The sequence below is a fragment of the Ipomoea nil genome, unplaced genomic scaffold (genome assembly GCF_001879475.1).
Source record: "Ipomoea nil cultivar Tokyo-kokei standard unplaced genomic scaffold, Asagao_1.1 scaffold1568, whole genome shotgun sequence".
NCBI classification, from domain to species: domain Eukaryota; kingdom Viridiplantae; phylum Streptophyta; class Magnoliopsida; order Solanales; family Convolvulaceae; genus Ipomoea; species Ipomoea nil.
Window position 1 is genome coordinate 341,751 of NW_017617996.1, and position 23,609 is coordinate 365,359.

The window sequence follows — 23,609 nt, forward strand, 5'->3', positions numbered from 1 at the left end:
ATACAGATGACTAAACTGGGTAAGAATTGTATAGTTGAGGACTAAATTGGGTAAGAATTGTATAGTTGAGGACTTAATTGAGTAAAAGTTACATAGTTGAGGACTTAATTGGGTAAGAATGGTAGTTGAGGACCAAATTGGTAATTATGACATAGTCGATGGACCATTTTGAGTATTAACTCTATATATATATATATATATATATATATATATATATATATATATATATATATATTCAATTATTTATTTATTAGTTTATTAGTAATAGTAATATAAAAATTATATTGGCATTTCAAAAAGTATGTAAAATATAACTTCATATTGCATAGGTAACAAATAATTAATAATATACAAATTTTATAAATTGTTAAAGACCTCTCTGTATACAACATTAGACGTTGAAGAAACATACTCTCCATTGTCGCTACAAATAAGTAACTTAAGACCATTCGGATTACTAACCCTAGACAAAGCAACATATAATTATCCGTGAACAAAGACTGATTTTTTCAACAAAAGTCCAACTGTAGACAATGTTTGGCCTTGACTCTTGTTTATCGTCATAGCATAAGACAACATAAGTGGGAATTGCCTTCGTTGGAATTTAAATGGTAGCCTAGTATCTGACGGTGTAAGAGACAATCGTGGGATCAAGACTTGTTCACCTGCATTACTACCAAAAAGAATCTTGGCTTCAACAACATGATCTGCTAATTTAGAAATAATTAATCTTGTCCCATTGCAAAATAATGTCTACTATAAAATAATGTACATTCAGTATAAAAATAACGTATATTCAATACAAAAATAATGTACATTGTATTCAGGGGATGTACATTATTTTTGTTCTAAGTGTACATTATATTGTACAATGTATATTCAGTACAAAAATAATGTACATTTAATGTATTAAAAATGTACTTTTTATTATGGTCCACACAATAATTTTCCCATTAATTATATTAAGTATATTATAAATATGGGCCTTTCAAAAAAAAATAAATAAATATGGGTTAACCATAGCCCAACCACAAACTCTAGCCTAATTATAGCCCAAATATAAACTCTAGCCTATCAAAGCCCAACCCAAAATCCAAACCAGAACAAAACACCCTAAACAACTGAACAGTTAGACCATTTTGTCGGAACCCTATCTTTTCGGCTGCGCATATCTTCTCTACACTGTGTCTACTGTTTTTGGAAACTACACCATCCACACATCGCCATTATTGCTTAAGCTATCGCCTCTAGCTCGATGTCATTTTCTAGTCATCTCCATGTTCAAACATCACCTTTACAAAACTATGTAGTCCAATTGGAACTACTAACCAGTTACACCCAACAAAACCCTAACACTACCTATTCTTTGTAAATCGATTCTGGAAATTTAACGACATACACATCTATACACCATTCTTTTTCTATCTCGAACTGTCGTTCTACCAATCTCCTTCTCTAACCTATTCTCTATATCTTTCGATGTATACGATTCACAAATCTAGACTAATTACATCAAAGAAAAGTGTTATCTTGTGTTCAGCGTTTTCAATTCTACTAAACACCACTCAACAGATGGATTGGAACAAACGTTCTTATGTTAAATCTAAAAGAAAATCAGCAACCACGACTACCACATCTATAAGGTAAAAACTTATACTTTACTAATTTTGAAGTTAATAATTTATATTTTTTTGGTACAAAGACATCTATTATGCAATTTTATCAAAATTAGAATCATGCATTTTTTTTTGTATTTATAAAAATGAAAATACTCAGCTCAAATTGATGAATTTTCGTAAAATCTATGTTCTCTTTAATTTTCTGTTTAATAGCTGCGTTTTTATATTAGATATGTTCTATGCATGAATATTGTTGGAAATTGTGAAAAAAATAGTATTAAGATTAGTGTTGCTGTACAATTCAATAATTTAGTTTGAAATTGATTAGTAATACTGAAATTGATTAATTTTTTTTTTTTAGAGTTCTTTCCACTTCACATGCCATCAAAAGCATAATTTCAGTTTACCCTTCTGCTTAAAAAAATGAGTTCATTCTTAAAAAAGTTCAATTTAAATCATATTCACCTGTTATTAAGTAATACTATTTTTAAATCATTGTATCAACAAATTTTATATACAAAACATGTCAACAAATATATTAGTAGTGTTTTGATTTTTTTTTTTTAATGACCTCAATAATATTCATTTGCAGGTGTACAGGAAAGTGTTGCATTTACACTCTCTCAATACACTGACAAAAAAAGAAGAGACATAGGGAACCAAATTGGTGCAGATATAGTAGACAAATGGAAAGCAAAGAAGATGAGTATTGCAAACCAAAAAAGTAAGTTAACATTTGTTACAATTTTAATGAAGAACAACATGTATGTTTCATTTTTACCTTTGTCTTCAACATCAAGCTTTCTTTTTCCACGAATGATAGTTGAGCTAGTCAATTTTTTCATTGTTGCAATTGCTAGCTAAAAACTTTCAGAAGTTCTCTTTTGGAATGAATATATAGTGTACATGTTGCATTCTTAAATGAAGTATATATAGAGATACCAGGTAGTACACATGCTAAGAAGTCTCAATCAAACATTAGTATATAATAGTCAACACTTACCATCCACATTAAATGCTTAGGTATAGGTATAGGTGTATGGGAAAAAGTATTCCTAAATGTATGTCTTGGGTATTGTGTAATTTGTACCATGGCATTGTCAATTTGTTTCACTTCTCAAATTGCTATCTGTTGCCCCACACACACACACACACACACACACACACACACACACACACACACACACACACACACACACACACACACACACACACACACACACACACACACATATATATATATATATATATATATATATATATATATATATATATATATTTGTAATTTTATTGCTATAATAGGATTTGTGAAAAAATATAAGTATTTGCAATATATATGCAATTGATATCCTTTTTCTCAAAAATCAACCTGCTAATCTGCTTTGTCTTTTTTCCTTTTTTAAAAATGATTTACCAGGGCTTGTCTAAATTTGTTTGTCATTTCTCAATTCTCAGTAAGATGCCATTTTTTTTTTAAAAAAAAAAGAAAAGAAAAAAAGAAAAATGTTCCTATATGATGTTTGTGAAATAATAGATTTATTTGCAATACATATGCAAGTCCTTTACCTCAAATATGAGCCTGCTAATATATGATATAACTGCTTTTTTTTTTTTTTTTTGGTATATTAAAGTTTGTTTAATAATAGGTTAATTTGGAATAGATAAGTAATTGAAATACTTTCTATACATATATATGAACAAATACTAACAATCTAAAATCAAAAGCAAGTGATGATAAAGGAGTCTGATGCTTCCTTTTTTTTTAGTTGCTATAATTGAGTTTGTAAAATAACATATTTATCTGTAATACATGTGCATGGGAGATCCTTTTCTTTAATGATCAGCTTGCTAATCTATTAAAAAAAAAAAATTTGCCCTTTTTGTATATGATTTACCATGGCCACTATCAATTTCTTTGTCATTTCTCAAATATTAATCTTTTGATACTTTTTCTTTTTTTTTTTTTTGAATGGGTTCCTATTATTTCACTTAAGGAATAATATATTTCTTTGCAATATGCAAGTGATATGTATTTACTCAAAAATCAACCTCCTAATTTGCTATACCTTTTGTAATTTCCCCCTTTCTTTTTTATCTCATTACCAGGAAACTATCAGTATGCTGCAATTTTTTTTGGGCTTGCTATAATAGACTTTGTGAAATTATAGATTAATATGATTTAATTTGTTGCTATAATATGCTCTAACTGTTTTTTTTTTTTTTTTAATGATTTGGATTTCTATATTATATATTATACTTTGATTAATAATAGGTTTATTTGTAATATTTGGGTAAGCAATATATACTTATACTTGAATAGAATAAGAACCAAAACCCATTAGTGGCTGGTTTGCAATTAGAGCAACCAGTCATTACATTTAAAATAGATTAGCAACTGCAACATATGCAGTTTTACACACATTGCCTCCCAAAACACACACTACATACATTGTACTGCTTACCAGTACACTGAAACACCTGCAGTGTTCAAAAAACAAACTCATAGGCAAAAACACACTACACACAATCCACTGGCTAACAGTACATTTCAAAAAGCTGCAGTTTTCTAGGCATAATCATCAGTTTGGTAGAATTTAGCACACAAAACCCACTTACCAGCTTAGTATTAGTACAACCTATTTCTAAATAAAGAAATTTCCATTACTTTTCCTGCTTCACCACCACCTCCTTAGCCTTCTTTATGCTACCAGACATACCAAACTCTTTCAGCAGAGATCTCTTAAGAGGAACACCCACATGTTCACTTTCCAAATCAACAACACCCTTATCCTTAGTTTTGTTACAACCACCAGCAGTAACCAAATCTTTGACCATAGATCCCTTAACAGCATCAGCAACATGCTCATCCCCTAAATCCTCAGAAATGTCATCCAAACCAACAGTGATATCATCTTCCACACCATCAGAGACATCCTCCACTCCAAAAAACTCCTCTTCATCACTGCCAAACTGTTGCTGCATAAAAATAGTTCTGACCAGTCAATAACCTACTTAGAACCACTTATAAACCCAAAAATAGAATAATAAGTATACCTCATAGTTACATCCAACATCCAAAGAACCTCCGACATGACCTGGAACCATTTCAGCAGAAGGGGCACCTAGAAAACCTGAGCAGTGTTGTGTAACTAATGGCTCATCCCTGCAAATCCTTAGAACCGTAAAGGCAGAATAGTAGCTCTCCACCTGTTCCTTCTTCATAACAATACGGAAAACCATAGACATCCCACGCAAGCGACCAAGTTCAGGTGGAATACAATTATTTCCCTAGAAATATTGGAGAACAGATAAGACATCAAAAACCAACCACTAAACACATAATAAAGAAGTGAAATAGTATAGTATACCTCATGGTACTTAGCCTTTAACTCAGCCGCTGACATACCAACCAAATCTGCACATTCATGATCCCATATAAGCATAGGAGCATCTCCAGTGTGGTCCGCCACACGGACAATCAACCTATACCTCACAATTCCTTCATGCCAAGAATTCTTACACCCACCACAGTACATCATGCCACCTTGTTCAGCAAGCTTCTTCTTGCAAGAATTAGTCTTGCAAGAAATGAAATACCAATCACTTATACTCTCTACACCAACAATTCTGCCTGCAACCCAATACTCCCCCAACTGGTGCAAAAAAAAAAAAAAAAAAATATCTAGGTCATCTCTTTTATGCTTAGAATTTATAAGTATATAGAAAACACCAAAAAAATTAGTAGACAAACAAAAATAATTATCAAACATTGTAGCATATTAACCTGTTTTTTCAAGTAAATATCTTCAATAGAAGTAACCAAAATATCATTAGGATGCAGGCCATTAGTAGGGAAACCAACATCAAGCCTAGAACCAGATTTTATACACCTCAAAGGGGTGTAGTCACCTGTAAAGCTATTAAAAATAAAAAAAAAAAAGTAAATACTTTCACATCCATTTTGATTTAAAAAGTTGAACAAGCACCATAAAATAAAAATGCACCTATTCTTGAAGTCACGGAACTCCTTAGATGAATGAGTAAAAAATAGTTAGGTAGCATCAAAGGAGCTGCAAATACGAACCTCGCCATCTAACCAGAAAAAAATTTGCTCATTAGGAGATAGGATATTACTTGAAATAGAAAGCACACACATCCTGGATTAGAACTTACTGTCCATAAACTTGGCCCTACAAAGTTGAATGAGAAGTATGACTGGATCAGATGCAGCAATGTGGAAATAAGGAGATAGTTGATCCACATGCTCATCCCATAATGTACACTTAATCTTATTTTTACTGCACGAAAACAGAAACCAATTTAAATACCCAACAGAATTAATAATAAGATTTCCATCAGCATAGCCAAGCCAAAAAAAATATATATATATATTACCCATTGTCTTCAAGAACAAAGTCAATAAGCCTTGTTTGTTTTCCAGCTATCACTTTGTCTAGTGGTGTATAAATTTCAACAACTCGGCCAATCACATCTACATAAAATAACAGCAGAATATTAGTGTTGATGGCTATGGTTGAAAACATAATCAAAGTAGCATTCCTTCATTTGAGTATTATATATGTATGCATCCAGTTAAACTCTTACCTATCAACACTTTCTCATCAACATTCTTCTTTGAAAGTATGTCCGGGAAACTCTTAAACCGGAACATTGTTTTAGGGAAATTCACACGCTGATATTGCTTCACAACAGTGTGATGTTTCAATTTGATCATATAACGATGTGTGCTTGTTTTATACTTGAAAAAGTTAGTGATACATAGGAAATTTCGAATACCATAGACTTTACCCTCCTTGAACATATTCTGGTATGTTGCAACAATATCCATAGGTATGTGAACATGAATAAAAATATCCTATATTCAAGACACAAAGAAAATATCATAAGTACTTATAAACAGTTAGCAATGGACAATAAAATTAGAAGATAGTAATATAGGAATAGCACACCTCTTGATCATGAAAGACACACTCTTGACTTCTAATTTGTTTTTGTCCTCTGTTTTCAGTGACAACATAGCTCCGCACACAATGCAATCTAATGGCCTTAGAAGTCTGCTGCGGGTGAAGCTGGGCACCAACTATGAACTGCCCAGTCATGTTGGTTTTTGAAAGCTGAAAGTTGTAATATTTTGCTTCGTTTTGTGGTAGCACAGATGAAAGAAAGTTGTAATATTTTGCTTTGCTTTGCTTTGAGGCCTGAATGTGTAGCTATATATAACCAGCAAACTTAGAGTCGGACAATTGCAAAAATATTAAAATATTACCTATGCACTGCAGTTTAGATCACTCCCATACCTATTAGACTTAAATCACACGTTTCCTATCTAGAAACCCATTAGAATACTAACTCCACAATAGCCCACACCCCTAAACAGCAGGCCTAAAATCATACGGCAACACCAAATCAGTAAATTAAAATTTTCAAATAGGCGGGAAATTGAATGGATTTGAAAAAAAAAAAAAACCACCTAAACGGTGTCGTGTATTTAGGCGGGAAAATGGAAGGATTTGATTGGCCAAAATCCTATGGCCTTTATATGTATATAGATAGAAAGTTGATCCCTTGTCTATGTAAATATTAAATTAAACATAATTTTTAATTATCTTTTAAAATTAAACATTACTACTTTTATTATTAGTCTCTCCAAATGTTCAAATTGCAGGCATGTTTTGTTGGAAAAATAGCTTAAAATGGCATATTAAGTGCTATTTTGTGGTACAATTATCAGTGGGGTCCACTTCTGATTTGGGTCAGGTCAAAGTGGATTCGGGTTCTTCGTAGTGAGACGAAGAGATTGATATATTGTACGCTCAAAACGGATAATGGGTGAATGAGATATTGATTTTCAAAGTAGACCCATTTGAGTTGGAAAATGAAGGAAAAAGTGAATTTTGTCCTACATTGGTTTGGAAAGAGGATTTGCCCCCCTTTTATACAAGAGCTCTTTTGGAGCTTGTAGAATTGTATAGCATAGAGGCTCTCTCGTGCGGGGGAGGGGGGGGGGGGGGGCAAATCAAATTCCAACTAGAAACGAGATCGAAAAGGCTTGATTCAAGCCCGAGCTCGTGTGCGCGGGCACGAATGTCGTTCGAATATTGGCAGGCCTTGCGGACTAAGTTATGCCAAACTTCGGTATCACTTTAGCACAACTCTCGTGCAACGGTGAACACGAGAGGTGCACTCTCGGGCTGACCACAGAGCACGAGAGTTGCACTCTCGTGCTGCTGGTTCGGCCTTTTAAGGCCGAACCTTGTACTTTCGTGTCCTGAACAGCGAACCTGCACCCCGACGGTCTGAAACCCGAAAGTTCTGCCTGTTGTGAAGATTAAACTCATCTGTTACGGAATTAATACTATTTAATTTCCAATTTTGAATCTGAGTTTAATCCTAGTTAGTGGGTGGCTGTTACAGGTGTTACACAATTGATTTTAATACCAATTTAATGGCCATGTTAAATGTTATCGTCAACAGCCCTATATAAAGAGAGGTAGAGCAGTAGCATTTTACACAGAACAAGAAACAAAGGAATTCCAGTACGTTTAGCTTCTCAAAACTCTGCTTCTACTCCCTTCTTTAGCCAACAAGCGTTCTTGCTTTGCTTTGTTTGCCGGGTTCTTTGTTTGGGTGCTTAAACAAAGAATTGTAGCACGTTTTATCCTGGGAAACCTAGGCTACAACGCTCCTAGCACTTGTAGGAGGTAGCAAATAAGGTTTTAAGGAAAAGAACTTTGTGTTCAAACTCATGCTAACCTTTACCCAGTTTTTCCACCTTTTTCTTCCCAGATTTTTTTCTGTTTTTCCCATATAATAATAATCTTTCCGTAGGATTATTATTTTGGGATTTTTCCACCTTATTACCCAACAATCTTAAAACCTTATTCTCGTTTCCTGTTGGTTGTTTATCTCTAATTTCCTTGAAGAAATGGAGAATCCCGTTTTGCCAATTCATGGGGAGGAGAATGTTGTTGAGAACAACAATGGTGGGAATGGCAACAATGTTGCTAATTCCCAAGCTACACCAGTGAACGTTGGTTCACAAGATGGTGGGAGCACTGAGGGATATATTCCCATGACTCGGGTACCTTCGGTACCGAGTGCTTCGGCCGAAAGACCGGAGAAGTTCACCGGTAGTGGATCGAACTTCAAGAGGTGGCAACAAAAGATGTTGTTCTACCTAGCAACTCTCTACTTGGCAAGGTTCTTAACCGAGAAAGTTCCCGAATTAAGGGAACAGGATGCCCAATCCGTGATGGCAGTTGGCTATTGGAAGGATTCGGACTTCCTATGCCGAAACTACATCCTGAACGGATTATGTGATGCGTTATACGATGTATATCGCAAGATTGGCACAACGAAAGCGCTGTGGGAAGCCTTGGATCATAAATACAGAAGTGAGGATGCCGACGCAAAGAAATTTGTGGTTGGCCGATTCCTTGACTTCAAAATGGTTGATTCCAAGATTGTGTTAAGTCAGGTAGAAGATTTACAATTGATCTTCGACGAAATCCGTGACGAGGGCATGATGTTGAGTGAAGCCTTCCTAGTGGGATCTGTTATCCACTTACTGCCTCCAGGGTGGAAGGACTTCAAGAACTACCTTAAGCATAAGCGAAAGGAGATGAACTTGGAGGACCTGATCCAGCGACTCCGAATTGAGGAGGGGAACAGGTCGAATGATGGGAGAAATTCTTTCACTGTTGGCGCTAAGGTCAATGTTGTGGAGCATGGTAAAAGCTCCAAGAAGAACAAGAAGGACAAGCGAAAGCTAGGTCCAAATGGAGGCATTACCAAGAAGAGGTTTCATGGAAAATGCTTCAATTGTGGCAAGTATGGCCACAAGTCTTCTGAATGCAAAGTTCCAAAGAAGAAGAACAAGAATTCTGAAGCCAACATGGTTGAAGAAAGCAGTCAGAAGGAGGTCGAGATTAGCCTTTCGGCTATGGTGACCAGGTGAACCTCGTGGACTCTAACCCATAAGAATGGTTCATTGATACTGGTGCAACAAGGCATTTGTGTTGCAACCGAGAAATGTTCAACACCTTTGAGACCGTTGAGGGCCATAAGGTTTGGATGGGAAACTTTGCTCAGTCTGCTGTGGAAAGCACGGGCAAGGTGGTTCTGAAGATCACTTCCGGGAAGGAACTGACATTGAACAACGTGCTGTATGTTCCAGAACTGAGGAAGAATCTAGTGTCTGGCTCACTACTGAACAAGCATGGATTCCGCATGGTGTTCGAGTCAGACAAGGTTGTTTTGTCTAAGTTAGGAATGTTTGTAGGCAAAGGTTATGTAACTGATGGGCTGTTTAAGCTCGATGTAATGCCTATTATCATGAATAAGAGCAAAGTTACTTCCGTTTACTTGCTTGAGTCTTCCAATTTGTGGCATGGTAGACTAGGTCACGTTAATTATAATTCTATACGTAGATTAATAACATGAACCATATTCCTAATTTCCAAATTAACACAAATAACAAGTGTGAAATTTGTGTTGAGGCAAAACTAACGAAAGTACCTTTCAAATCGGTTGAAAGGGAAACTGAACCACTAGAATTAATCCATAGTGATTTGTGCGATTTTAGATCGATACAAACGAGAGGTGGTAATAAATATTTTATCACGTTTATCAACGATAGCACACGTTATTGCAATGTGTATTTGCTTAAAAGCAAAGACGAAGCCTTGGGAAAATTCATTCTTTATAAGAATGAAGTTGAAAACCAACTTAATCGTAAGATAAGAAAGTTAGAAGCGATAGAGGTGGTGAGTATGAAGCACCTATTGGTGACTTCTGTGCTAGTATAGGTATCATACACGAGCGTACGGCACCTTACGCACCTCAATTGAACGGTGTTGCCAAATGAAAGAATCGTACATTGAAAGATATGATGAATGCGATGCTTATAAGTTCGGGCCTACCTCAAGGTATGTGGGGTGAGGTGATTTTGTCAAGTAATTACCTTTTAAATAAGGTACCTCGCAAGAAGCTCGATAAGACTCCTTATGAGCTGTGGAACGGTAGGAAACCTTCCTATCAGTACCTGAAAGTGTGGGGGTGTCTTGCCAAAGTTTTGGTGCCAACACCTAAGAAAGTAAAGATAGGTCCTAAGACGGTGGACTGTATCTTTATTGGCTATGCACATAACAGTAGTCACTTGGTTCGGCCGAAACCGAGAGCACCGCGATCGTGCTACAGAGAGCACGAGAGGTGGTGGTGCACCGATAGCACAACTCTCGTGCAACGGTGAAACACGAGAGGTGCACGCTCGGGTTGCACCACAGCACGAGAGGTGCACTCTCGGGCTGCACCACAGAGCACGAGAGTTGTACTCTCGTGCTGTTGGTTCGGCCTTTCAAGGCCGAACCTTATACTCTCGTGTCCTGAACAGCGAACCTGCACCCCAACGGTCTGAAACCCGAAAGTTCAGCCTGTTGTGAAGATTAAACTCATCTGTTACGGAATTAATACTATTTTAATTTCAATTTTAAATCTGAGTTTAATCCTAGTTAGTGGGTGGCTGTTACAGGTGTTACACACTTGGTTTTAATACCAATTTAATGGCCATGTTAAATGCTATCACTCCAACAGCCCTATATAAAGAGAGGTAGAGCAGTAGCATTTTACACAGAACAAGAAACAAAAGAATTCCAGTACGTTTAGCTTCTCAAAACTCTACTTCTACTCTCTTCTTTAGCCAACAAACGTTCTTGCTTTGCTTTGTTTGCCAGGTTCTTTGTTTGGGTGCTTAAACAAAGAATCGTAGCACGTTTTATCCTGGAAACCTAGGCTACAACGCTCCTAGCCCTTGTGGAGGTAGCAAATAAGGTTTTAAGGAAAAGAACTTTGTGTTCAAACTCATGCTAACCTTTACCCAGTTTTTCCACATTTTCCTTCCCAGATTTTTTTTCTGTTTTTCCCATATAATAATAATCTTTCCGTAAGATTATTATTTTGGGATTTTTCCACCTTATTACCCAACATGTTTTCCTCAAATTTCCCGAACCTCGAAATATAATACATAAAACAGAATATAAGCAACAACCTGCAAACAAGAAAATAGTTCACAAGTTCACAGAATCGTTGTGTACAGAAAATGAGAGATTTGAACGATTGAAGATTTTGGAGAAAACATGCATGTTAATTAATTTGGAGATTTGGGAATATTAATAATAAAAGTTATAATGTTTAATTTAAAAAGAGAAAATGGTCAAATAGACCCCTAAACATTTTGCTAAAGGTCAATTAACTCCACAAATTTTTAAAAAGGTCAATGAACACATGAACACACAATTTTGAGTCAGTTGACCCCATTAATCAGTAATTTCTCCGGTAAGAGCCGGTAATTGACCATGTGGCGCCACGTAAGCTTTGTTTTATGTTTTTTTTTTTCTCGCTACATAAGCATAAATTAACAAAATAAAATTAAGTAAATAAAAGAAAATTTTAAGTCAGAATGAAGTCATTACCGCATCCGCTCGTTCAGCCCCAAAATCGAGTGTTTGTCCAGCCCTAATTCACCAGCAAAATCTCTGTCGCTTGCCATAATCCACCAGCAAAATCTCTGTCAATCGCCTTAATCCAGCTGCTCATCGTCTCTCGTCATCGCACCAGTTATCGCTCACCACCACCAGTCGTCTCTCGTCATCGCTCCTCGTCGTCCTCGTCGCACCACCATCACCATCGCAGTAGTTCGTCGCTATAGGTTCCACCACCGTCCGCCGCTCCACTCCAGCGCTCCACCACCTCTTCGCACCACCATCACCATTGAAGGTATTTTTCCTTTTTTTTTTTTCTACCAGTGGTTTTAGGGTTTATGTTTTTTCTCTTTCTTTAGGCAGTAGGAATTTCTTTTTTCATACCACTGATATGCCACCGCAAATTTGTTTATGGGTATGAAAAAATAAAGCTTTTTATATGTTTAGGGTGAATTAGCAGTAGCTTTCAAAAGCTTATTTGTTTATCTTTGATTGTATTTGTTTAAGGATTGGGTCCCATTATGTTGTCAATAATGGAGACACTTTGGGTATTATAGTCCTGATGAATGCATTGCAATAAGTGTATAGTAGTTGTGGTATTTTATATATTAGATTATTGAATGGTCCCTACACTTATGTTGACTACCAGTACAGTTTGGCTTTATAAGTAAATTGAAGGCTGTAAAAAGTATGCTTATTGGGAAGAATAACTGTTTAAAAAATGTAAAAAAAGTATGTTAGAATAACTGTTTAAAAAATGTAAAAATGTTGTTTGTAATCCAAATTATCTTCTGCCAACTAAAAATTTAGATAAGTGCCCTTTTTTGTCTGAAAAAAGAAAGACAAAAGCAGAGTGTGCCTCTTGTTGCAATTGAACAACACTTTTAAGTTTGGTTTGCAAAAGAAAAGAGTGTGTCTCTTAGAATAATTGTTCCAAAATAGTAAAAAGTGTGCTTTTTGTAATCCAGTTAGAATGTTTTTAATACAATTAAACATGTCTATATTTTGTAGAATGCATTCCACTGTTGAAATTAGAATTCACCATGGTGGGAATTTTGTCCAAGAACCTAGGATGGAGTATATAGGTGGTGATGTGGAAACAGTGGCAATGGACCCTGATTTTTTATCACATCCTCACTTATTGAAATTTTAAGGAGGAGGGGTATGGTAAAATATTGTCACTGTCATTTAAACTACCACATGAGAGTTTAAAGAGCTTCTAGTTGTTGAATAACGATAAAAGTACATTGCACATGAGTTACTTGGCTCAACATTGGGGCGCAATTGACTTGTATGTTGAGCATGGGATAGATGATGCAAAGGTTGTTTCCAAATTTACCATTATCAGAACCTGAGCATGCAGATCATATTCAAGAAGATGTTGAAGTAGAAGAAGATGATCCTAATGATGAAGAAGCTGATTTAGAAAGTAGTCATGAAGATGGGGATTCTAATTAGGAAAGAAGTCCTCAAGATGGAGTTGATTTCGTTGATGTTGAGTGCCAAAATGCAGAAAATAATGATGAGGACATTGGAAGGGCTAGGCAGAATGTGACACTGAAAATGTGGGTGAGAAGGATGATGTGCAAAGTTAGTATTATGACTCTGATGACCCATTGAGTTATCAATCTGAAAAAGAAGAGGTACAAGTATCATTTGAGCAGACCACTAGTACAGAAACAAGTAGATTTAAATACCCTTCCTACAATCCAAATGTTGAGTCAGTTGAACTTGAAGTTGGTACCCTATATGATGATGCAAAACAGTTTAGAAAGGTAATGATCAATTATGATGTTTACTGAAAGAGAAATATCCACTTTGTGAGGAATGAGCCACATCGTGTGTCCCTTGCATGTGACCAGCTTTGTCCATTTCAAGCTCATAGATTATGGGATGACACTTTCAAGTGTTTTCAACTTAAAACAGTGACTACGGAGCATAGGTGCAATCTAAAGTACATCTTAAGATTACTAAGCCAATTGTGGATAGAGGAGCGGTATGACGATAAGATAAGAGACAACCCTTCAATTGGACAAACGGAATTGAAAAAAACATATCCAACCTTAATTGAAACTAAATGTGGGAATCTATATGGTAAAGAGGGCAATCAAAGTTGTATTGAAGAGAATTTATGCTGGTTTTCAAGACCAATTACGTAGAATAAGGGATTATGCTGCTGAATGTATCAATTCTAATCCCGGTACCACTGTTGTTGTAAAAACCAATAGAACAACACCCGAATGTCCTTGTGTTTTTCAGAGATTCTATGTTTGTTTTGCAGATGTAAAGAAAGGGTTTTTAGAAGAATGTAGAAAAGTAATTGTTATTACAGTAATTGTTTATACTCTTTTCCTTTGTTGTAGCTTGGTCAATCACAGGAGCAAGTCATTCACCATGGATCAAACTCAAGCAATCAAGACTCTCAAGCATCAAAGAACCAATGAACTGACATTAGAAACTTACTTTATTTTTTGTAGATTCTGCTGTATGAACTTATAGTAAGACATTGGTTGTATCTCTTTTTGTTGGATTGTATATCTTGCCGGCCTGTATCTCTTTTTGGTGTTAAGCATTCGATAGTAAGGTCTTGGCAGCTTGTAAGATCTTGGCAGATTGTACATTGAAACTAAAATGTAAATGTAGTGGCAGATTGTACATTGAAACTAAAATGTAAATGTAGTTATCTTTTGGCAGCTTGTATCTCTTTTTGGTGTTAAGCTTTTGGCAGTAAGGTCTTAGTAGATTGTAAGGTCTTGGCAGATTCTACATTGAAACTAAAATGTAGTTATCTATTGGCAAATTGTATCTTATGCAGATTGTATCTCTTTAGCTGGATTGTATCTGTTTTGTAGAACACTTTAAAGTGGACACTTCTTGTACATTGTTTATTAGATACTCAACTAAAACAAGTTTAAACTACAACATCAATTTGACAAAAAAAAAATACAAACTTCATTGAAGTAACTAGCAACATACATCCATATGACAACACAAATAAACCAAATTAATATATTACTAAACTACAGCAAAAGCATCATAGAACCATAAGGTTTTATCCTTTGTTGCAAACTTACAAACATATTTATTCCTACAACAATAATAAAACCAATTATTATGTTTCTTTGTCTTTTTTTTTTCTTTCAACTTTAGCTTCAAAACCTTTCTCAACATCACTTCGCAATTGTTGGATTTCCTCCATAATTTCAGACTTCATCTTTTTCAACTCTATTCCAACATTCTTATTCCAATCAGAGTCAACCTCATCATCTTTCCATAGAGCATTTTTCCAGATAAAAAATCCACATCCCCCTTCCTGGACAAATACAAAATTAAACAAAAAATTCATAACATTTTAAACCTTAAATTAATACATATTAGACACTTATCAATAACATTTTTAAACCTTAAATGCAATACATGTACCTTCCACCTTTGACACCCAAAAAATTGTTGCCCATTCTCTCGTGATACACATAGTGGTGATTTCAATCCACAACGGCAATACAATGGTGGTTCATACTGTAGATTTGGTCTCACCATTGAGGGAGACGAAAATGGTGAACCACTCCAACATGATGATGTTATCTCCAATGGTGAAATGCGAATTAGAAGCCTAAGCACTCTACTGGGTCAGATGGCGTAGAAGAAAGAAGAAGCAGAAGATTTCGAAGAAAGAAGAGGCAGAAGATTTCAAAGAAGAAGTGAAGGAGACAACGTGAGAATTAGGGCAATCCAAAGTAGATATCATTTAAATCCTCTTTTAATTAGGTCAATCCAACTAATTAAAACAAAGCTTACGTGGCGCCACATTATCAATTACTAGCTCTTACCGGAGAAGTTACCGGTAGGTCAACTGACTCAAAATTGTGTGTTCATGTGTGTAATTGATCTTTTTAAAAGTTTGTGGGGTTAATTGACCTTTACCGCATGTTTGGTTCATGGAATAGGTTGGGAATGGAATACCATTCCCGGGAGACTTATTCCATTGTTTGGTTTGTCTTTTCATGGCCGGGAATAGCATTCCCGGGAATGAGCTATTCCCTTTGTAGGGGGAATAACCATTCCTAGGGGATCCCCTGGTATTAGCTATTCCCAAGTATTCGGGAATAGCTTTTGTACTCTAATACCGAAAATACCATTTTGACCCTTTTCTCATTTAAAAATATAATTAAAAATATGTTAATTTAATATCCACGTAAGCGTCATGTGGCATGGTAATCTATTGAGGAAGGATTAACCTGCTATTACGTATAATTGAACAGATTTGAGTACTTGAGAGATCTCATTGCATATTTTCTAAGTTCAATGGTCTGATTGCATTTTTGTGTTCAGTTCGATGGTCAATTTGAATATTTTTCCAATTGTCTAATTAGGTGCATGACTATGTAATTTGTATCACATTTGATTTTGTCATCCAATTTTTTGGCCAACAATTGTCGAAAGTGCTCATTCTGAAAGAAGCAAATACAATGATCCTTTCAAAAAAGAACACTTCCAACAATAGTTGTCCAAAAAATTAAACAACAAGACCAAATGTGATGCAACTTACATAGTCATGCACTTAATTAAAAAATTTTAATAATCAACGATTAAATATGATTCATGTATAACAATTAAATATGATTCATGTATAACAGTCAGGGACTAAAAGTAAAAAATTCTTTTTCCAAATACTTTAGAATTCTATTTATCCAAAAAAGAAAAAGAAAAAGATATTTTCAAATTATTAAAATAGATCACGAGTAATATTCATATTAGTTAAAAACTTGATTAAATAAGTATTACGAATATTCTTCAAAAAGGTTGAACCCCAACCCTAAGGGTCCCCCACACCCCGACTCGATAGAGCATTTGAGAGAAGTAGTACGATATTGATATGTTGATACGTAGTACTTTGTAGAATGGTTATAATTTTATCGTATTACAAAATTACTTTGATACAATTTTTATTAACAAGATGATTATATTGTCACTATGAGACCATATTGTATAATGTGGTGGTGATAACCTATAAATAATGACCCTTAAACTTTTATCAAAAGTGCAATTAGCTAGGTCATTAAACTTTAAAAGAGTGCAATTATATACTCGAACTTGTCATTTTGAGGCATATAACCCCAGTAACTGGTTATTTACCTGAAATAACCAATCATTCAAGATTCTGGTGAATAAAAGTTCCGACAAGTACAAAAATTAAAAAAAAAAAAAAAAATCAGATGGTCTCAACCGAAGAGGACGACCGATGTCGTCTTCTATTGGAGAAGACGACCTAATTGGTCGCCTTCTATGGGAGAAGACGACCTAATTGGTCGCCTTCTCCAATATCCAATAAATAGAAGAAGAAAGTCTGCCCAAGACATGTACCAAATCTTTCACGTACCCCCACCAGGTCTCAGGCTCCGCAAAGAAACTAGCTAAAACAGAACTCGCATGAATTGCTCCTATTGGAGATGACGACCCGGAGAAGACGACCAGATATGTTGATTATCGATAAATTAGACTTATTTGACTCATTTTTACAAGTTTGAGTGTGTAATTGCACTTTTTTAAAATTTAAGGGTCTATTTGACCTTTTTCCTTATTGATAGATCGTACTGTGACAAATAATAATAATAATAATAATAATAATAATAATAATAATAATACAATGGTAATGTGTCATGTGACAAAGTGTATAAGTAGAAATCTATATATATATATATATATATATATATATATATATATATATATATATATATATATATATATATTAAAACAAAACATACACACACATACACAATTAGTATTTGACCATCTTCTCTATGTCATATTTTCCTGGTTTTATTTTATGACGTGTTGGGTAGTGTATTTAAAAATAATTTTTAAAATTTATTTTAATAATTTCAAATAAAATAATTGTTTAAAAAAATAAAATAAATAAATTATTATTTTGAATTTTTTTTAAACAACCTTGTTGTCCATGGCAGGCCCTTCATCTCCGTGGCTAGCAAGAGACGAAAGGGACCCTTCGTCTCCGGCCAGCCATGGAGGATATTTTTTTTAATTTCAAAATAATTATTTTATTTAAAATTATTAAAATAAACTTTAAAAAATATATCTTTTTAAAACAAAAAAAAAAATATTGTATTATTTTTAAATATAGTAATCGACACGTTAGGAAATAAAATCAAGAAAACATGACATACAGGAAGAGCCAAATGCTTAGTAGGATAATAAAAATAATAAAATACTCCCTCTGTCCCATTTTGCCTGTCCTGTTTACTATTCATTGGTCAATCCAACTCTTTCTTCATTGCTTATTTTCTTTAGTAATTTTTAATTATTTTTAAATTTGATTTTTTATGTTTAATAGTACTTTTAATGTAGTTTCTAAATATATAAATTTTATATACTAAAAATAAATTTAATATTATGAAAAAATGAAGTAAAAATAGCTTCAGTCAAGCCTCGTTAAACGAACCAGACAAACAAAATGGGACGGAGGGAGTATAAAATAAAATATACACATGGCAACCCAAATCTATTGTTAACCTTCTAAAAATACTAATTGCACTTTTTTTTTTTCAGGTCCATAGATGAATTTGGAGCTTATTCGTGTTAGAAATATGGAATGTTTGAGAATAGGGAAGTGAGGAAACGAGATCTTCAGGCGTGTAATCACTTTCCTATAAGGTTTATTCGTGTTAGAAATATGGAGTGGTTCCAAATCACTTTTCCCAACTTACTTTCTACCAAACTAAAATAATATTTACAACTCCACAACTCTAAATATTATTTAAGCTTTCATGGTAGACCATATGAAAAATTAATCTCCATTACTATATAAATTTCCAACATTCCTCCTCCATTTATATAGTAAAAATTAACATTGTACCAAGATAGATCCAAAACTCATGCATAAATGAAAGTGTCTTACAGATTGAACTTTCACATAGTATTATATGTGTTACATTAATTCGGATTGCAGTGATGGACGAACCTTGAATCACGCAGTCTCTTTGAAGAAACGTAGATATAATACACACAAGCTTTACAGTTACTACAACTTAAAAATAACTTTGACACTATTAAAGGCCATGTGTCCGTATCCATTCATAAGCATTTCCAAGCTAAACCCAAACTTGTTGAAGCGGTCACACTTCATGCTCACATAGGCTGATTTTTTATTTCATGCCCAGCACCAAGCATTTTTTCAAAAGATCAGTTAAGAGTAAAACTCATCCCTACTACAATGCAGACCAAGTACTTACTTTAGGGATACTTTTTAATATAGTACTTGCCGCCAATAAATGAAGTAATCATCTACATTGAACTCAAGGCTTAACGTGATAACTTAGGCGTGAGTTGAGATTTCTTTCATCTCTTGACTATCAACGGGTTTCAAACCTATCTCTTCCGATGTCTTTAAAACCATGTCCCTTGCCAAGGCTTTTGTAAACGGATCCGCTAGATTGAACCGGGACCGTACAAAGTCTAGTGCTACAACACCATTACTTAAGAGCTCTTTCACATAGCTATGTCGCAAGCCTATGTGTCTTGACTTGCCATTATAAACACTGTTATATGCTTTGGCCAGTGTAGTAGCGCTGTCACAATGTACTAAAACAGGTGACATCGGTTTTGGCCAAACTGGAATTTCAAGAATTAAATTCCTTAGCCAATCAGCTTCTTTGCATGCTGCTGCCAATGCAATAAATTCAATGTCATAGTTGAGTCTGAAATACAAATTTGCTTTTTAGAAGCCCAGGAGATACCACCTCCTCCAAGCAGAAATACTCATCCACTAGTTGAGAAATAATCTTCCTGATTTGATATCCAACTGGCATCAAAATATCCTTCAAGGATGGAAATATCTTTTGAATATTTTAAACCATAATTAATGGTTTTATTAAGATATTTTAAAATTCTTTTTAATGTCATCCAATGTACTGCACTAGTGTATCTACTCCGTTTCCCTACTGCAAAAGCAATATCAGGCCGAGTACTTGTCATTGCATACATAAGGCATCCTATCACTTTAGAATACTCCAATTGTAAGACCGGATCACCTTCATTTGGTATCAACTTCAATGAAGGATCCATTGGAGTAGAAACTGGGGAACCACTAAAGTGATTAAATCTTTTTAACACTTTCTCAATGTAATGAGATTGTGTCAAAATTTCACCATCCTGAAGTTTAATTATTCTTATTCCAAGAATAACTTCTGCTTCTCCTAAATCTTTCATGGAGAAACTGGAACTAAGAAAATCCTTAGTTTCCTTAACTTTTTCTAAATCAGTACAAAAAATCAACATGTCATCTACATATAAGCAAATAATAACCCCTTGTCCTTGGTTATTAAATTTGTTGTAGATGCATTTATCAGACTGATTTATTCTGTACCCATTAGCTAGCACCACTTGATCAAACCAATCATGTCATTGCTTAGGGGTTTGTTTTAAGCCATAAAGTGACTTAATCAATTTGCAAACTTTATTTTCTTGGCCTGCAACCACGAAACCTTCTGGTTGCTTCATGTAAACCTCCTCCTCCAATTCACCATTTAAAAATGCAGTCTTAACATCCATTTGGTGAACCACTAGATTGTGTATAGCCGAAATGGCAATTAACAATCTAATAGTAGCAATTCTTGCTACTGGAGCATAAGTGTCAAAGAAGTCAACTCTTTTTTTCTGCTTAAAGCCCTGTGCGACAAGTCTGGCTTTAAATTTATCAATGGTACCATCAACTTTCATTTTCTTTTTGAAAATCCACTTGCAGCCTATTGGTTTACAACCATTCGGTGGATTAGTTAAAATCCACGTATTATTCCCCATTATAGAATCCATCTCATCATTTATTGCTTCTTTCCAGAAAGCAACATCTTGAGAATTCATGGCTTCCTCAAAGGTCTTAGGATCATCCTCTATATTAAAATAATATAGATTTTTAGTCTCTGTAGACTCCCTTGATCCTTCTATCAAGTACATTTGGAAATCTGGTCTAAATGTTTTTTCTTTTCTGGTTCTTTTACTTTTTCTACACTTAGGTTCCTGCGAGACTGCATGATCATGAATTTGATCATCAACTTTGGACCCACTAGAACTAGGAATTAAATCCTTAGTTCTATTTATTGATGAAAAACGATTTTCATCAAAGATAGCATCCCGGGACTCATTACGGTATGAGCCGAAATAAAGTCATTTGGTTCTATAACATAGAACCAGTATGCTTTGCTGTGTTCTGCATATCCTATAAAAATACAGTCTATGCCTTTTTCTCCCAGAGCCTTCCGTTTAGGTTCCGGCAACCGTACCACGGCCCTGCATCCCCAAACTTTCAAATAATTCAAGTTTGGTTTTCTTTTGTGCCAAAGTTCATAGGGAGTTACCCTATTTCTTTTATTAGGAACTCTGTTGAGAATATAACATGCAGTTAGCATGGCTTCTCCCCAGAAACCTTCACTCAGACCGGAAAACTGATAACATGCAGTTTACCATTTCTTTGAGTACTCTATTTTCCTTTCTGCTACACCATTTTGTTGTGGTGTATAAGGAGGTGTGGTCTCATGAATGATACCAACAGATTGGAAAAATAATGGGTCATAATATTCACCACCTCTGTCAGTACGTAATATTTTTACTAACTGACTAGTTTGCAATTCCACCTCCAATTTAAATATTTTAAATTTTTTCAAGGCTTCATCCTTAGAATGCAGGAGGTACACATAGTAGAGTCTTGAATAGTCGTCAATGAATGTGACTATATATTTTTTATTTCCCAAAGATGGGGTGCTATGAAAATCACACAAGTCACTGTGAATTAATTCAAGTAAAATTGAATTCCTTTTTATACTAGGAAAAGGATTCCTAGTTATTTTATTTAACATGCATGCACTGTATTGTTCCATATTCAGATCAAAGGATGGAATTAATCCATCTTTAGCCATCTCACATACACGTTTATAGTTTACATGACATAAACGAAAATGCCATAATGAAGATGTACAAACTGAATACACAGAACCAACAATATTATTAATATTCAACTTAAACATATTGTTAGAAAGGAAGCCTTGGCCTACAAAGGTACTGGCCTTAGATAAAATAAATCTATCTGCTTCGAACACAAGTTTAAAACCACACTTGTTTAATACAATGCCAGAAACTAAATGTTTTCTAACATCTGGGGCATGATACACATCTGTGAGTGTCAACTTCTTTCCTGAAGTAAGCAACAACTCAACTTGTCCAATGCCTTTGACTTTCACCATGGAATCATTTCCCATGTACAGGCTTGGACCATCATTTAGACTTTTATAAATCTTATAAAGATTTATATCCTTGCAGACATGTCTGATTGCCCCAGTGTCAACCCACCACGAGTCATCAGTCTGCATGACACAAATTTCAGATATCATAGCAATGAAATTTTCAGTACTATCAGAAACAAGATTAATTGTTTTACCTTGTTTCCATTGGCCACTTCCCTGGCCATGATCACCAGAATTTTTACCTTCCATTTGTGCCTTTCTTTTCTTCCAGATTTCACAGTCTTTTTTAAAGTGTGGACCGTTGCACACACAGCATGATACAGATGCCTTTCCTTTTCCTTTTCCTTTCTTCTTAAACTTTGAAGAATTTGTGGCCTTTTCCCGGCTTCCCTTTTCCTTTACGGTTCCCACTTGATTTGCCTTCATCAACATAGTTGATGACAGAACCTGAAGCCCCGGTGACTTTTGCACTGCCTGCATTCTTACTTTCCTGCAGTCTGATTCCCTCCTCAACCCGAAGGTCAACCCCCCAACTGTTCCATGGTAAGAGCTTCCTTTTTATGCTTTAAGGTACGTTGTACCTTTTTCTAGGAAGGGGGCAACTTATCAATGATACTGGCTATGGCAATGGAATCATCCATATGCATATCATGTTGCCTCATTTGCCCAAGTATCCTGACAATCTCATGAAATTGTTCCATGACCGGACGACTGTCCACCATTTTATAATCATTAAATTCACTTACCAGGAATTTCTTACGGGAGGCATCCTCAGATATGTACTTTGCTTCAAGTACATCCCAGAGGTCCTTTGAGGATTCCTCATACTGATAAATATCAAAGAGGGTGTCAGACATACCGTTTAGAATATGGTCGCGGCAAGCAAGGTCATCATTCTCCCATTTGAGTCTCCGGCGAGTAGCCTCAAGAGTCTCATCCTCCCGTTCCTCCGGCTTTGGGGTACTTAGTACGTATGCCACGTTCAAAGCCGCAAGGAGGAACTTCATCTTCTTCTGCCACCTACGGAAGCCCACGCCTTCAAACTGCTCCAACTTAGGGAAGTTGGTTGCAAAGTCCAGAAGTCCAGAACTCATCCTTCCTCAGAAACAGAACTTTAAAGCTTATAGATTGTTAGAAATATGGAGTGTTTGAGAATAGGGAAGTGAGGAAATGAGATCTTCAGGCGTGTAATCACTTTCCTATAAGGTTTAAATCTCCCTTAACTGAAGCAACAAGGT

At 35.1% G+C, this 23,609-nt stretch overlaps 2 long non-coding RNA genes across 2 annotated transcripts; both read left to right on the top strand.

Moving 5' to 3' along the window:
• Nucleotides 1-1,291: 1,291 nt before the first annotated feature.
• On the top strand, nucleotides 1,292-6,911 carry LOC109189922. The gene is made up of 3 exons (XR_002055663.1): nucleotides 1,292-1,643; nucleotides 2,212-2,343; nucleotides 6,649-6,911. It is a non-coding gene; the product is annotated as an uncharacterized LOC109189922 (long non-coding RNA).
• A 6,008-nt stretch (nucleotides 6,912-12,919) lies between these two features.
• LOC109189923 lies at nucleotides 12,920-23,609 on the top strand. The gene is made up of 3 exons (XR_002055664.1): nucleotides 12,920-12,932; nucleotides 21,654-21,658; nucleotides 23,517-23,609. It is a non-coding gene; the product is annotated as an uncharacterized LOC109189923 (long non-coding RNA).